Below are 17704 nucleotides of genomic sequence, written 5' to 3'. Positions count from 1 at the left end.
CGCTCCCAAAGATGCGCTAGGTCTTATTTTCAGGGGACGTCTTCTCTTTCCTGTGAGTAGGTCTTATTTTTGGAGGATGTCTTATTTTTTGGGAAACAGGGTAGTATTAAAGGCTCATAGTGCCCCCACCCCATCCTGTGTGGCCAATCTTCAAGAGTAGGACTCAAGAGGAACCACTCCCTCTCCTTACCAAACAACAGAGTTCCCAGCAGAGGAGAAGGGGTAAACTGCAAAGCTATCTATCTGAGCGGAGAGAAGAGGTTCCAGGTGAAAAGGAACAAGCATAAGAACCTTGGCAACATGAAAAAAGCAGCCTGTCTTTCTTGACACCCCCAAAAGATCACACAGTAGCTCCGACTATTGAATAGTTGCTACCAACTATTTGGTAGCAACAGACTCCTACCAAAAGGAGATTGTTGAAATGTCACATATGGAATCCAGAATATGGATGCCAAGTAAGATCAATGGGATTGATGAAAAAGTTGATAGCCAACACAAAAGAAATGAAAAAATAGTTCAGGGCTTGAATGAAAAATTCACTAAATGGGCGGCACCTGTGGCTCAGTGAGTAGGGTGCCGGCCCCATATACCAAGGGTGGCAGGTTCAAACCCGGCCCCGGCCAAACTGCAACAAAAAATAGCCAGGCATTGTGGCGGGCGCCTGTGGTCCCAGCTACTCGGGAGGCTGAGACAAGAGAATCACCTAAGCCCAGGAGCTGGAGGTTGCTGTGAGCTGTGACGCTACAGCACTCTACGGAAGACAATAAAGTGAGACTCTGACTCTACAAAAACAAAAGAAGAAAGAAAAATTCACTAAAGAGATAGATAATATGATAAAACATAGAACACAAATTCTGGGAATAAAAGAGTCATTCAGGGAATTTCAAAAAACATTAGAAGGTTTTAACAACAGACCAGACCACACAGAAGAAAGTCAGGGCTTGAATAAAAGCCCAGTAAAAAATGTAAGAAAAAGAATCAAGAAGAATGCAAGAAGAATGATCAATCTCTCTCAGAAATAAAGGACTATATACAGTAAACAGATATAAGAATCATAGTTACTCTGATGGAGAAGAGGAAAAGGCAGAAATCATGGAAAAGCTATTCGAGGGAATAATGGAGGGAAATTTGCCTGGTATTGCTACAGATTTAAATATTCAGACCCAGGAAGGTCACCAAACACCTGGAAAATCCAGGCAAATTAGACATCACCGAGGCTCATTGTCATCAGCCCGGCCTAAAGTGAAGTGCAGGAGAAAATCCTACAAGCGCCAAGACCGAAGCACCAAGTAACTTAGAAAGGAAAACCATCAGACTGATGGCAGACTTCTCAGCAGAAGCCTTCCAAACCAGAAGCGATTGGGGTCCCACATTTAGTCCCCTTAAACAGAATAACTCCCAGGCAAGAATTTTATAACCTGCAAGTTTCAGAAATGAAGGAGAAATAAAATCTCTCCCAGACAAGCAAACACTAAGGAAATTTGTCACCACCGGACTTATTCTACAAGACACGCTTGAAAGTGCTTTGTACCCACCAGTGTAAAAACAAACGCCTGAGAAGTTAAAACTCATAACTCTCCTAAAACAAAGTAGTAACATCAGGGAGAAAAGAAAGCAACTCTCTAACAATGATGAACAGAACTGTATCTCGTAGACCATTGCTAACATGGAATGTCAACAGTCTTAGTGCTCCACTTAAAAACTATAGATTGGTGGGTGGTGCCTGTGGCTCACTGAGTAGGGCACCAGCCCCATAGACCGTAGGTGGTGGGTTCAAATCCACCCCGGCCAAACAACAACAACAACAACAAAAACTATAGATTGGCTGAATGGACAAACAAAATCACACCCCAAATACATGCCATTTAACTTGCAAAGATTCTCAAAGACTCAGAGGAGGTAGAAAAAAATGTTCGATGAAAATAGAAACCAAAAAGCAGCAGGAATAGCTATTCCCCTATCATATAAAGTAAACTTTAAATCAACAAGGCTAAAAAAAAAAGACAAAGGCAATCATTATATAATGATAAAGGGAGCAATTCTACAAGAAGCTAAAACAATCTTAAATATACAATGAGAGCCAAAAAATGTGTACTTTTTTTTTTTTTTTTTTGACACAGAGCTTCAAGCTATCGCCCTGGGTAGAGTTCTGTAGTGTCACAGCTCATGGCAACCTCCAGCTCCTGGGCTCAAACAATTCTCCTGCCTCAGCCTCCCAAGTAGCTGGGACTATAGGCACCTGCCACAACACCCGGCTATTTTTTGGTTGCAGCCATCATTGTTGTTTGGCGGGCCGGGCTGGATTCAAACCCGCCAGCTCAGGTGTATGTGGCTGGTGCGTTAGCTGCTTGAGCCACAGGCGTGGAGCCAATGTGTACCTATTTTAAGCAAGCAAAAACCTGTATTAAAATTGTAATACTCAAGTCCCATTTGACTTCTGCAGTTACAAGAGATACAAGATAACAAGAGTGACCAGTATTTATTATGACAATAATATATAAATAGTGTAATACACCCACCATAAAAGGTGTGTGCTTCTCATCCATAAAAAGGAATGAAATAATGTCTTTTGTAGCAATTTGTATAGAAGTGGAGACCATTAATCTAAGTGAAATATCTCATGAATGGAAACCCAAATATAACATTTTCTCACTTGTATGTAGCATATATATATATATATTTGTAAGTGGTGTAATGAACATTTAAAACTAATGTCCACTGGGGGGAGGGGGGATAAAAATCAACCTATCAGGTACAATGTACACTATTCTGGTAACAGTTACACCAAAGCCTTGACTTCAATATTACAGGGTGCATCCCTGTAACCAAAAAAACTACTTGTACCCCCTAAATTGACTGAAGTAAAAATAAACAAATAAACAAGTTTCTTTTCAAGGCAGCAATGAATCCTTACATTTCATTTTCACCTTCTCCAGAGTGTCCATTATCTTTGAACCCCGAGAGGGGTACATGTGACTTTACATAACCTGAAACAAGGCGACAGAAACCCTGGCTACTTCTAAGATCAGTCTGATGTCTAAGACATTAGTGATTCCACACCACCAATTTAAGTAGGGAAGACAGCAAAACATAATGTCATTTACCTGGGGTGTTTCAACAGCAAGAACCAGGACCCACGGATGCAAGTGAGAAACCGCAGAGCCAAGGGGAGGTCTTGTTTCTCCTGACCAGCCAATTACAAAGTCAGAATGAATGTGAAGGTAGCAACAGCCAGGGCCATCAGGGGTATGACAGCCTTGGAGACAAACTGTGTGACAGTCTTCCCCTCGTCCCACCTTCTTCCCAAGTCAGTCCAGCCCTCTAACTTCCACATCAATGAATAAGACAGGAGAGGGCACAGCCTGAGCAGACAACTGCTCCTCTTTGGCTGGCTTCCTCTAACACGCCCGGCCTTCACTTGCCTCCTGTCTCTCTGCACTGCCCCTTCCCTTGTGATTCCTCCTCTTCTCCCTCCCTTCTGGATCCACTTGACTCCCTCCCTCCCATAGTGAAACTTCTTAGAGCCAGTGGGGAACAATGGGATACCAAAGGAGGACTATTGTCCATGCTGCTCATGTGCCGTGGAACCCTGCAGCAGAATGCCTCCTAACCCATGATGAAAATTCCCCCAGGGAAGGAGGTGCTGTCCCACGAAGACAGATGTGGACATAGCCCATATGTCCCCTACAGTTAGAATGACTCCTAGAAGTGGTATTTCCAGGTCAAAAGGTTAGAGACCCTCTCAGGTTGGCCTTTGGCTTCAGTATTTGGGCCACTTCTGCTAACTGACTTTGGTTCGATCTTAACCTTTGGAAGACCAAATCGCCTACTTCCATATCATTTATGATTTTGGCCTCCATAAAGTGGTGACCAACCAATGATCGGATCACTCATTTATCTTACCACCATAAAAAATGTCGGTAATACTCAAGGCAGCCATTTGGATTTAGTATTAATGTGTCAATATTCACTTTCAAATATTCACCCCTTTTCTGACCTGGCTCACATACACTGCTGATAAGTGAGGGAGTATAAAGGTGTAGCCATCTCAACCCAACCCAAGAAGTCTCTGAAGAGCCATTCTGGTTGCAGAGCTCCCCGGGGATTGGCCAAGGCTGTCACCAGGCTACATCATAGCTCAGCTGCTTCCTCTGCCCTCTGGTGCTTCTGCCTGCTCCTTCTTCGGTGCCGATTAAGAGCAGACCTTCATAATCATGCACCTCAACCTCCCTCAGAGCCTGCGACGCAGCCCTCACAGCCATCCGAATGGTCATTTGGTCCTAACGTGCCTTCCAGAATCTGTTTTCACCCGGTACTTTTATCTGCACATGTAGACTCTAAGCTTCTTTTCTTTTCATTCTTTTCTTTTTTTGAGACAGAGCCTCAAGCTGTCGCCCTGGGTAGAGTGCTGTGGCATCACAGCTCACAGCAACCTCCAACTACTGGGCTCAAGCGATTCTCCTGCCTGTGCCTCCCAAGTAGCTGGGACTACAGTCGCCTGCCACAATGCCCGGCTATTTTTTTGGTTGCAGCCGTGATTGTTGTTTGGCGGCCTGGGCTGGTTGGAACCTGCCAGCTCAGGTGTATGTGGCTGACGCCTTAGCCGCTTGAGCCACAGGTGCCGAGCTTGACCATAAGCTTCTTGAAAGTAGAAACTGCCTTACATGTCTTTGCGCCCAGACCCACCCTCCATCTCTGGACTGTGCTCTCAATTAAACTCAAGTACAGGGATCCAAAAGCAATATGTAAAGGACCTTAAAAATTTTATGTCTATGTTACTTGAAAATCGCAATGGGAGAAATATGAATTCTGTTTGCCAAAAAGGATCATGGCAAAAAAGACCAAACATCTGCCTTCGTGGTTTATGCAAAGTGGACCACACAAGTGGTAAAAATAAAAATTCCTTTTCCCAGCTACTTGGGAGGCTGAGGCAAGAGAATCGCTTAAGCCCAGGAGTTGGAGGTTGCTGTGAGCTGTGTGAGGCCACGGCACTCTACCGAGGGCCATAAAGTGAGACTCTGTCTCTACAAAAAAAAAAAAAATTCCTTTTTTTATCATGGTTCGTATTTCATTAGTGTCCTCATAACATCGCCCTCTGCACCTTTTGAATTCTCATTGTGTTCTTTGAGCTGTTCCAAGTTGCATGATGCAGTTATTTAAATTAGCTGCGCTATCAATCCTTGGAGCACTTAGTAAATTAGCAACGCACCAATGGAAAAGACGTGTGTAAGTATACTATAGCGACACCTGGTGGTAAGATATGCAATAACTTAATGACCCTGCTTTAATGGTAGAGTATTGGCTTATTCCTGGAATAAAATTAAACAACATAGAAATTTTAAGAACCATTCCAAGGGTTTAGCAAGAGCAAGAAATGGAGTGAGAAGATGCATGTGTGTGAACATGAGTGTGTGTGCGCTTTAGAGATAGATCTGACCCAAGACACAGTTAATGAAGATGAGCACCTGATCAAGACTATGTCATTAGGGTAGTGCCTGTGGCTCAAAGGCCTGGGACGCCAGCCCCATATGCCAGAGGTGGTGGGTTCAAACTCAGCCCCAGCCAAAAACTGCAAAAAAAAAAAAGTGTCATTAAAAAAATTTTTTTAAAAGAGTGTGTCATTTATTCTGCTACTTCCTGTTATTCTGACTGTGCACAAGGTACTTAACCACCTCGGGCCTCAACATTCTCATCTACAGAATAGGAAAATTCAATAATCCCTACTTGGTTCGCTTAATATTTGCAGTATAATTGTAAAAGTGAAGTGTTTTGTGAATTACGTGAGTGTTATGTTGTATTGCTATGTTGACTATTATTATAAATTTAGCCATTATTATTATTTTTTATTTTTTTGCAGTTTCTGGCCAGGGCTGGGTTTGAACCCACCACCTCTGGCATATGGGGCCGGTGCCTTACTCCTTTGAGCCACAGGTGCCACCCATGTTAGCCATTATTATAATAGAGTTCATTGTTACAAAGTTAGCTCTTAGCTACAGATTTCCTTTCACAAAATATTAATATTGCTTAAAGATGAGTTAGGCTAGACTTGGTACCTTAAAATACGTCCCTTTTACTTAGGGGTTACTTGCTTAACATTAAAATGCATGAGTGTCAAAACAGCAACATTTGGGGCAGAGGTCCTCAACCGGGGGTGATTTTGTCCCCAGAGGACGTCAGGCAATGTTTGGAGACATTTCTGGTTGTCACGACGGGGAACAAGAGTGCTGTCAGTATCTAGCAGGCAAGGTTCAGGGCACAAACAGCCACCCCACAACACAGAATTATCTAACCGAAAGTGTCAACAGTGCAGAGGTTGAGAAACTAGTCTAAAGTAAGGGAAGGGAGAAAGTCAGCCTTCTTTTTCCCTACTGTCCTCACTGCCACCATCAACAACCACAGAGACTGGATAGCAGGTTGTAAATGTGAAATGATCCAACTCATAGGTGCAAAAGAGTTCATAGAGTTTGTAGGTTGAATTTTATTAACTAGGCACTATAAGGTATTCACTAGGTGTAAGCCATGTCAACCTGGATGCATCGTCATGTTTTTCCCTCTTCTTTTTACAGGGAAAATGAACTTGGAATAAATAGAACTTTTGCTAGAGAGATGTTAAAATAAAGACTAGTGGTGGCCAGGCCCAGTGGCTCAGGCTTATAATCCTAGCACTTTGGGAAGTCAAAGTGGGAGAATCCCTTGAGGCCAGGAGTTCAAGACCAGCTGGGGAATAGCAAGAACACCATTGTCTACAGAAAAAAAAAATTTTTTTTTAACTAGCTGGTGGCATGCACCTGTAATCACAGCTATGAGAGAGGCTAAGGCAGGAGGATTGCTTGATCCCAGGAGTTTGAGATTGCAATAAACTGTGAGGGCACCACTGCACAGCAGCCAGGCAGCAGAATGAGATCCTATCTCAAAATCAAAGAAATACTTTTAATCATCACATTTGGTGATGTGAGGGAACCAATTTTTAATCTTTTTTTTTTTTTGTAGAGATGGAGTGTCACTTTATGGCCCTCGGTAGAGTGCCATGGCATCACACAGCTCACAGCAACCTCCAACTCCTGGGCTTAAGCGATTCTCTTGCCTCAGCCTCCCAAGTAGCTGGGACTACAGGCACCCGCCACAACGCCTGGCTATTTTTTGGTTGCAGTTCAGCCGGGGTGGGGTTTGAACCTGCCACCCTTGGTATATGGGGCCTGCGCCTTACCAACTGACCCACAGGCGCCGCCCCGAATTTTTAATCTTGAAAACCTTGTAAATAATAGGAAAGAATTAAGCATTGTTTTCTGCCTTCCCTATAAAAATTGTTCCACTGGGTAATTAAATGGTAAATGAGAGAACGTATCTCTGTATGTAAGAATTGCAACAAATAAATGAAAAATAAGTGATAGGATTAGAATATTGCCATTTTGTAATTTCCAGTGAATTAATGGACTAGGCATTAATCATGATTGTCTTGTGCTTCCTGATTCAAGATCAGATCATGACCTATAGTCTTGCCGAAGGGACTGTACCTACCAAACTTTAGGGTCCAGCCGCCAAATTGTAGGAAATCCAGAACTTGCTGAACTGCACAGAGAATATTTTGTCAGCAACATCCAGATCATAAATGTGGAATCATCCAACTCAGAGGTGCAAAAGAGTTCATAGAGTTTGCAGGTTGAATTTTATTAAGTAGGCACTATAAATTTAAATAGGCACTATAATTTTATTAAGTAGGCACTGTAGGGGGAACTTCATAAGTCAAAGGATTCAGGTTTTTCAACAGATTGTAAGAATGAGAAATAGAGGAGAAACTGGCAGCTTCAGAGACTTAAAATCATATTGGATTTTTTACATGGAGAACTGTGGAGTCCCAAGTGTTCACATGGGCAAAACAAACAACACAACAAAAACTATAAAGAACCATAGCAAGTGATTATGTCTTGTCTCGTTCTTGGGGGGTTGATGGAGTGGGAATGGGCCATGGTCAGGCTGGGGCACGTGGAAGATCTCAGTGGCTGGCAAGATTCTATTTCTTGACCTGGATGGTAGTTACCATGGTGTTTGCCATACATTTTTTCTTGTAATATTTTCCATCCTTGTGTTTTATTTTCCAGTAAAAAGCTTAAAAATGATATAAAAAAAGTAGATGACAGAAATGTGTAGAACCTAAATACACAAAGGGGTTCTGTAACTTTGTTTTTCCTTCTGACTTTTACAATTAATACTGCAATGATAATTACTCGTTTTGGCCACTAGGGTGCGCAATTTGTTGCCCACAGCGTCTCGTGCTAGTGCTGGAAAAAGGGGATTTTCGATGCTTCCTCCATTATTCACAGTTCTTTGATCAATAAACGAGTGACAACACTAACAAATTTTATTTAGAAAGTTAGGTCCAACTTTTATATACATAACATAGATTGAACATGCAGAGGCAATATTGTAGCTTTCGCTCCCCTAAAACAAGTTTTAACTTCATAAGTTATTATAACAAAACCTCATAAACCATCATACCAAAACTTCAGGACTTCATGTGTGAGAATGGCAGGTGAAAAGTTTGCAGAGTGGTCTTCTATGAAGAGATGAGGACTCACTGGTGGAGGAAGAGAAATACACAAGAGCTACTCAGATTCTCCCCTCAAACACGTCCTCAGCTCTGGACAGACAGAACCACAGCAGAAGGGCCAGGCTTTGAAGGCTAATGAGGAATGAGAGATGTTCTTTAAAGGGCCTGGACTTTGGAGCGATGGTGAGTCCAATTTGACTACTAATCTAAGAACCATCTTGTCCATGTGCAGTGTGGAAAGAGCTTCTGTTCAGAGAAGTTTGTTTGTTTGTTTGTTTGTCGTCGTTGTTGACTTTTTTTTGCTTTTGGCTTGATCTTTTTATTTTTTATTTTTTTTATTGTTGGGGAGTCATTGAGGGTACAATAAGCCAGGTTACACTGATTGCATTTGTTACGTTCAGAGAATTTTAATATGAGCTTACAGTAAGTTCAACAGGGCCGCATCTCAGGTGAGAAAGAGGCTTTCCAGCAATCATCAATTATCTTTTCTCAAAGGAGAAGATTCGGTGATACAACGTCTATTACTAAATCATGAATCTCAAATGCTTTGCATTGTCAAGGAAGTGAAAAGCTTGTGAATCGTTCACAGGCTAGGAGTTTTATTTATGTATTTATTTTTGCAGTTTTTGGCCGGGGCTGGGTTTGAACCCGCCACCTCCGGCAAATGGGGCTGGCTCCCTACTCCTTTGAGCAACAGGTGCTGCCCAACAGGCTGGGAGTTTTAAAGTCTTTCCACAAGGCTGCAATAAAAAAAAAAACACACAAACAACAGAAAATCTTACCTTTGGACTCCTGTTGTTATGGTTTCGTTTTGACACCTTTTCAGTGAGCCCAAAAGGCTGCTATGGCGTTCATGTATATACAGGGGCATACATTTAAGTGAATTAGAATTACTCATTCTGGCTTTTCCTTGAGATTTCATGAATTAGTTTATTAGCAATTCCCTAGAATCACACATCCTTTCTGCTCGTGTTTTGGTGGTGACAAAGAGGCTCGAGGTGTTGTAAATAAAAGAAAAAGGCGAAGAGAGACAGGCAGGGCCCTGAGGGTTGCAGATAGAAAATCCTCACTGGGGCTCCGTGCCTGTAGCTCAAGCTGCTAAGGTACCAGCCACATAACACCAGAGCTGGCAGGTTCGAATCCAGCCCAGGCCTGCCAAACAACGACAACCACAACCAAAAAATAGCTGGGCATTGTGGCAGGCACCTGTAGTCCCAGCTACTTGGGAGGCTGAGGCAAGATTGCTGTGAGCTGTGATGCCACAGCACTCTACCCAGGGCGAAAGCTTGAGGCTCTGTCTCAAAAAGTGAAAAAAAAAAATCCTCACTGGGTGGACACCGTGGGTTTTTGGTAAGCCTGGTGCTCGTAGAAAACCCATACCTCATTTCCAGAACCAAAATCTAGCCTTTCTCCTTCAAGGACATTGCCAGAAACTTGAGGAACACATTTTTTTCCCTGGGCCTGTTAAGTACCATATGGGGTCTCCAACGTTTAGGCTTCCTCCTGCCCCCCACTCCAGCTTCCTATGTAGTTCTTCTCCTATAAATGCAAAGTATGATGCAGCTCTCACTTTTACCCCAGGTTTTAAAAATGGTTGCCTTTCAGCGTGTTAAATGGCATGGTGGGAGAGATTACAGATGTTAAGGAAATCTCAGAAATATATTAAGTCCTCTGTAAATGCTGATGAATAAAGGGCTGGATGAGAGAGTGCGGTGAAAGAGCTCCAGAGATACAGTCAGTTAGCGGGAGGTCCTAACAGGAGAGAAAGTTATTACTTCTCAATGGCGAGGAATAGGGCAAAATTTGATTTGAAGTTCCTAAAAGATAGAAACTACGTTTAACCCTCTTTATCGATTCCTCTATACCTAGATGGATGTCTCAAATATAGAAAATGCTCAGCTAATAATTTAATCACTTTATTGATTGATTAACCATTTATAATTGCCTCCGATTTTTGATGGAAAGTTCCAGAAAACTTAGACCAAAAAAATAAAAACAGTCATGTATCACTTAAGGAGGGGACATGTTCTGAGAAATACGTCATTAGGCAATGTTGTCACCATAAAACATCCCAGAGTGACTTACATAAATACCTAGACGGTACAGTCCACTACACACCTAGGCTGTTGGGTTTAGCCGCTGCTCTGAGGCTACACAGCTGGGTAGGGTGTTACTGTACTGAACCCTGCAGGTAACTGTAACACAATAGGCAGTATCTGTGTATCTGAACATGTCTAGACATAGAAAAGGTACAATAAAAACATGGTACTGTAATCTCCCAGGACCTCTGTCATATATGCAATCCATCATTGGCCAACGGTATAAGTCTTAGAACAATAAGCTAAAAAGATCACTAAAATGAGGAGATTAAGTTTAGGTTAAGGGAATGGGATTAACCCAAGTTCCATCTTATTTTATTTTTTACTTATAAATGTGAGGGTGCAAACAATTAGGGTATAATGTTTGCATTTCTTAGGTCAACTTCCTAATGTAGTTGGGTCCCCCACCCAGGAGGTGTGCCATATACCCTTACATTGTGCCCACTAAGTAGGAGCACACCCATCCCCCTCCCTCCTCCCCTCTCCTCCCTCTCGCTTTCTCCCACCCCTTGACCTCTTATCGGAATTGAATCGAGTTTTTCTCTTATGTGGGCGTGTATTAGATGGTCTACTGGCTTCATATTAGTATTGAGCACATTGGATATTCGCTTGTCATCCTTTTTTTTTGAGACAGAGTCTCACCATATTGCCCTTGGTAGAGTGCCATGGCATCACGGCTTACAGCAACCTCAAACTCTTGGGCTTCCAGTGGTTCTCAACCTGTGGGTCACGACCCACAGGAACTGTATTAAAGTTCCTGGCATTAGGAAGGTTGAGTGCCACTGGCTTAAGTGATTCTCTTGCCTCAGCCTCCCAAGTAGCTGGGACTACAGGTGCCCGCCACAACCCCCCAGATACTTTTTGTTGTTGTTATCTTTGTTGTTTAGCAGGCCTAGACAGGGTTCGAACCCACCAGCCCCGGTGCATGTGGCCGGCACTCTAACCACTGAGCCACAGGAGCCGAGCCTGCTTTGCCATTCTTGTGATAACTTTACTAAGAAGAATGTGTTTCAACTCCATCCAGGTTAATACAAAAGATGTAAAGTCTTTTTTCTTTTTTAAGTAAATCTTTAGGCCAGGCGCAATGGCTCACCAGTGGCATGGCTCATGCTGTAATCCTAGCACTATTGGGGCGGGGGGGGGGAGGGCAAGGTGAGAGGATTGCTTGAATTTGAGAGCAAGATCCTATCTCTACTAAAAATAGAAAAACTAGCCAGGCATTACAGCACATGTCTGTAGTCCCAGCTACTTGGGAGGCTGAGGCAAGAAGATCATTTGAGCCCAAGAGTTTGAGATTGCTGTGAGCTAGGCCGACAGCATGGCACTTTACCCAGGCAAAAGAGTGGGATTTTGTCCAAAAAAAAAAAAAAAGGAGAGAGAAAGAGAAATAAAAAGTAAATCTTTAGTGTAGTATACATACAGAAAAACACATAAAGCCTGGGCATGGTATTATAGGCCCATACCTATAATCTGGGAGGCTGAGGCAGGTGGATCATGCCTGTAATCTGGGAAGCTGAGGCAAGTGCATTGCCTGAGCTCACAAGTTGGAGACCAGCCTGAGCAAGAGTGAGACCCTGTTTCTAAAAATAGCCAGACAGTGTGGCAGGAAGCCTGCAGTCCCAGCTACTTGGGAGGCTAAGGCAAGAGGATCACTTAAGCCCAAGAGTTTGAGGTTGCTGTGAGTTAGGACACCACAGCACTCTACTGAAGGCAACAAAGTGAGACTCTGTCTCAAAAGAAAACAAAAAAAGTACACATACATGATAATCAGCTAGGTGATTTTTCACAAAGTAAATACACCCCTGTAAGCAACATCCAGGTTAAAAACATTGCCTTTGGGAGGCTGAGGCAAGAGAATTGCTTAAGCCCAAGAGTTTGAGGTTGCTGTGAGCTGTGATGCCATAGCACTCTACCAAGGGCAATATAGTGAGAGACTGTCTCAAAAAAAAAAAAAATTGCCGTTGCGGGAGGCCCACAGAACTGTTGCCTGCTCCCATTCACTGACCCCACCTTCCACCTTCTACAGCACTGACTTACTTGGTTCTGAATGGTAACCTGGGAACTCCAGTGGTGCAATCGGTTAGCACGCAGTACTTATATAAATGATAACCTACATTGTATACACTTTAATGTCTGGGTTTTCTGGCTCAACCTATTTCTGAGATTCATTCAAGTTGTCACATTAAGTTCTAGACTTAAATATTAATATTATGCATGCTGTAGGGTTTTTACTGACAAATAACATCACAGAATGGAAAACAATATGGTGGGTAGTTTTTATTTATTTCTTAGACACAGGCTCTTGCTCCGCTGTCCAGGCTGGAATGCAGGTCACTGCAACCTCCAACTCCTGGGCTCAAGTAATCCTCCTCCCTCAGACTCCTGAGTAGCTGGGACTACTGTGCACACTACTGTGCCAGGCTAATTTTTTTTTTTTTTAGAGATGGGGTCTTGCTCTATTGTCCAGGCTGGTCTTGAACTCCTGGCCTCGGGTGATCCTCCCACATTGCCCTCCCAAGGTACTGGGATTATTGCCACGAGCCACCATGCCCAACCAGGGCTGAGGTTTAAAAATAGCACAGATTGGGCAGTGCCTGTGGCTCAGTGGGTAGGGCGCTGGCCCCATATACCATGAGTGGCGGTTCAAACCTGGCCCCAGACAAACTGCAACAAAAAAATAGCCGGGCGTTGTGGCAGGTGCCTCTAGTCTCAGCTACTCGGGAGGCTGAGGCAAGAGAATCGCCTAAGCCCAGGAGTTGGAGGTTGCTGTGAGCTGTGTGACACCTCGGCACTCCACTGAGGGCAATAAAGTGAGACTCTGTCCCTACAAAAAAAAAAAATAGCACAGACTGTTAGAAAATGACAGAATTCACTAGGAAAACATGGTTGGGCAGTGTTAAGGATCAAAATGACATTGACTACAGTGAGTCATATTAAAATTAACTAATTAATATATTTTTAAATGACATTGATGAGCATGAAAACCATGTGCTCTGTTTTGCAGGGTTTTTCAGCAATATGCTGCAGCCTGGTTCTAACCTCCTAACAGAATGGTCAGCTCCATCCAGTTGATGTGAATAGAATGGCTGAACAAAGAGTTTAGAACTATAGTTCTTTACCACCCACGGCAGAACAAATTACATTAAAATTTAGCAGCACCAAGCAAGCGTTTATCAGCTCGAGTAGCGTCTGAGGGTCGGGAATGTCAGAGCAGCGAAGCTGGATGGCTCCGGCCGAGGTCTCTCATGGGGACTGGGCATCTTCAGGCGCGCCAGGCTGCAGACTTCGCTTCCCAGCTGGCTCACGGGGCTGCTGGCAGGCTGCAGATTTTGCTGACTGTCCACAGGAGGCCACAGCATCTCGCCACCTGGATTAGACCTCTCCACGGGGCTGCTTACAGCATGGTACCTTGCTTCCCCCAGAGTGAAAAATCTAAAGGAGAAAGACAGATGGGGGATGGGGAGGAACACCAGAGACAGACATTTCATAGCCTTCCCCACCATCCCATCACCTCTCTCAAAAAGTCAGCTTCCTGCAAAGAGGGGACACAAGTGCCTGTCTTGTTCATCACTGTCCCCTCTGAGCCTAGAGGAGTGACAAGCATTAGCAAATGATCAAAGCATTCCCTCTCCCCCCCTTTTTTTTGAGATAGGATATTGCTCTGTCACTCAGGCTAGAGTGCAGGGGCGTCACCACAACTCACTGGAGCCTCAAATTCCTGGCCTTAATTCTCCCACCTTAGCCTCCCAAAGTGCTGGTGTTGTAGATGTGAGCTGCCATGTCCAGCCATGAAGTAAATCAGTAAACGAGCTAATCAGTGAGTGCGAAGGGCGTTGGAGAAAACTGAAGTCTCAATATAGTGGGAAACTTTCTTTTGGGGGGGGCAGAGTTTATATAGAAGTTCAGGGGCTCCCCAATTGTCTGCTGCTGTTTTCTTTTTCTTTACTCTCTTCTCCTTTTGTGTTTTCTTTTTTCAAATTTAATTAGTTTATGTTGCCACCAGTGAAACTGTTGTTAGAGTTGTCACTTAACATCTTATGCCTTTGAAAAACCATTCTCAAATACAAACACAGTCTTTCCATTCTCAATGCAAAAAAGAAATTCCACACAGGATTGTTGTAAAGAAAATATCCACTTAAGGCTCAGCGCCTGTAGCTCAAGCAGCTAAGGCGCCAGCCACATACACCAGAGCTGGAGGATTCGAATCCAGCCTGGGTCTGCCAAACAACAATTACAACTACAACCAAAAAATAGCCGGGCGTTGTGATGGGCGCCTGTAGTCCCAGCTACTGGGAGGCTGAGGCAAGAGAATCACTTGAGCCCAGGAGTTGGAGGTTGCTGTGAGCTGTGACGCCACAGCACTCTACCCAGGGCGACAGCTTGAGGCTCTGTCTCAAAAAAAAAAAAAAATTTTTTAATCAAGAAAATATCCACTTAAAATCCTCTTTTTCAATTCACTTTCAATTTAAAATTAGATATGAGTCTTACCAAAAAGAAAAAAATACGTAAGTCCCCAGGTGAATGAAGGGGTACTGAATGACTTCAACAAGCCTCTTGAAAACCAATATTTTTCTTTTTTAGAATAATAGTTGGGGGGGCAAGACACGATTGTAAGAGGGATAGTACCTAACAAATGCAATCAGTGTAACCTGGTTTCTTGTACCCTCAATGAATCCCCAACAATTAAAAAAAAAATTTAATGACCAAAAAAAAAAGAATAGTAGTTGGTATTTATTGAACAGTTACTGTGGCAGCACCAAGTATACGTGTAGAACCTCCATAGCTGACCACCTCCCTAAGTTGAGCTAATTGTCATAGACCACACACACCACATGTACATATCAGTACAGGGGGCCTAGTTCCTCATGTTGACCACCTCTGTATGTTGACCAGTTTGCTACAGTCCCTTGGGTGCAACAAACCCCTCAACTCACAGAGGTTCTGTTGTATAAATATTGGTTAGTGTAAGTGTTCTGTACAGAGTAGGTGCTTAACATGTTAGTTCATTTTCCTTCTAGTATGAGAACAACATGACTTTCTGCCTCCAAGGGTAATGGACAGTGGTAAAGAGGGTTCAACAATAACACTTGAGTCTGGATTGAGTTCCAAAGACTGCTGGTCGTTTGGGAATACCTTAGATCAAAAAACCAATATTTTAAGGGGAAAATTCCCTTTGAAATAATAACACTCAAAATGTTAACCCCTAGTGACAAAAAGAGTATTACCTTACATTTTATTAGCCCTGGATTTATACCATTATTTGAGAGGGCAGGTGGTAAGGGCCCTTCTTGCACCTTGGGCTCAGAGTCCTACCTCAGCTCTCTCCAGCTAGGTGACCTTGACCTAGCCACTTGACCTCACTGGGCCTCTATTTCCTCCTCTGTAAAGTGAGGTATTAGTGCCTCCCTCACAGTGTGGCGAGGATGAAATAAAAAGCTTTAAGAGGTAAGAGTTAGGTGAAATTGACTATTTTCTCTGTTTTTACAGATTAGAAAACCGAGCGTCAGAAACATCGAGATTGTCTTAAAGTTAGACAAGTGTCAGGTATCACGGTTTTGACTCATCATCCCCTGAATTTCTGGCTCCAAATTGCGTGTTCCATCAAGCCTCCCAAGTAGCTGGGATGACCGGCACCCCACCACACTGTCTGGCTATTTTTAGAAACAAGGTCTCACTCTTTTCCATTTAACAATAAGAGCATACTGCTGTACTTACAGAAGGCCACAGAAATACTAAAGTTTAGCGTTCAATCAGAAACTGTCAATAAGAATAACTGTTTTCAATTCTCACGGTGTTCTCATTCTAGAGAAAACAATAATCACTACAGCTTTAGAGAGTTAAACTCAGGTTTTACCAACAACAAAATACCGCGATCCTCTCAAATTCACATCTAAATAGTTCTCGAAGGGATTGGAGTTTGTTTTATTGTTTTCAAAATTTCACTTTCTCTTACTGACCTCTATAACCAGATGACACTCCACTATACATTACAAACGTACAGTCAGTTCTCATTACTCCCCATGGTTGCGTTCTATGAGCTGCCCTGAGCGCAGGGCTAATGAATACTGAGCCATTGCTCTCATGAGACAAGTGCACTTAGGTTCCTGCGTGCCCCGAGTCACAATATTTTGTTTATCTAAACAACATATCATTTTGTTCATGTGAATTTCTGTTTAAAGACACCTTCTACAGTGATTCACAAACACTGAACTCATAGCTAACAGTGCTATAACTCATGCCTGAATGAAGCTTAACACACGTGTCTTCTTTGTGAGGCACATCACAGCCTTCTGGCACTGTGACACTGGACGGCACGTCAGCAGTATGCTTTGGGGCTATTTTAAACAGGAAAATCACCAACAAAAGCACACCCTCAAAAGCAGGGAAGGTACAAGGATGTGCTTTGAGCATCGAAAAGGATAACCAGTGCTCGCTTCAACAGCACATACACTAAAATTGGAACGATACAGAGAAGATTAGCATGGCCCCTGTGCAAGGATGGCACGCAAATTCATGAAGCGTTCCATATTTTTTATGGAATATTATGCAGCCTTAAAGAAAGATGGAGACTTCACCTCTTTCATGTTTACATGGATGGAGCTGGAACATATTCTTCTTAGCAAAGTATCTCAAGAATGGAAGAAAAAGTATCCAATGTACTCAGCCCTTCTATGAAACTAATTTATAGCTTCTATATGAAAGCTATAACCCAATTATAAACTAAGAATATGGGGAAAGGGGAAAGGGAGGGGAGGGAGGAGGCTGGGTGGAGGGAGGGGGATTGGTGGAACCACACCAACGGTACATCTTACAAGGGTACATGTGAAACTTACTAAATGTCTTAACACAATAACTCAGAAAATGCCAGGAAGGCTATGTTAACCAGTGTGATGAAAATATTCCAAACTGTATATAAAACCAGTGCATGGGCTCAGCACCTGTGGCTCAAGCAGCTAAGGCGCCAGCCATGTACACCTGAGCTGGCAGGTTCGAATCCAGCCTGGGCTGGTCAAACAACGATGGCTGCAACAACAACAACAACAACAAAAAAAAAATA

General features: G+C 43.1%; 1 non-coding gene across 1 annotated transcript; it reads left to right on the top strand.

Annotated features, from left to right (window-relative positions):
- The first annotated feature begins 17073 nt into the window (after window positions 1-17073).
- LOC128597814 (U6 spliceosomal RNA) lies at window positions 17074-17180 on the top strand. Its single transcript, XR_008383373.1, has one exon. It is a non-coding gene; the product is annotated as a U6 spliceosomal RNA (small nuclear RNA).
- Window positions 17181-17704: the final 524 nt, after the last annotated feature.

The sequence above is a fragment of the Nycticebus coucang genome, chromosome 10, assembly GCF_027406575.1.
Source record: "Nycticebus coucang isolate mNycCou1 chromosome 10, mNycCou1.pri, whole genome shotgun sequence".
NCBI lineage: Eukaryota > Metazoa > Chordata > Mammalia > Primates > Lorisidae > Nycticebus > Nycticebus coucang.
Note: the sequence above shows the minus strand (reverse complement) of the source record. Positions and strands in the feature narration are given on the sequence as shown.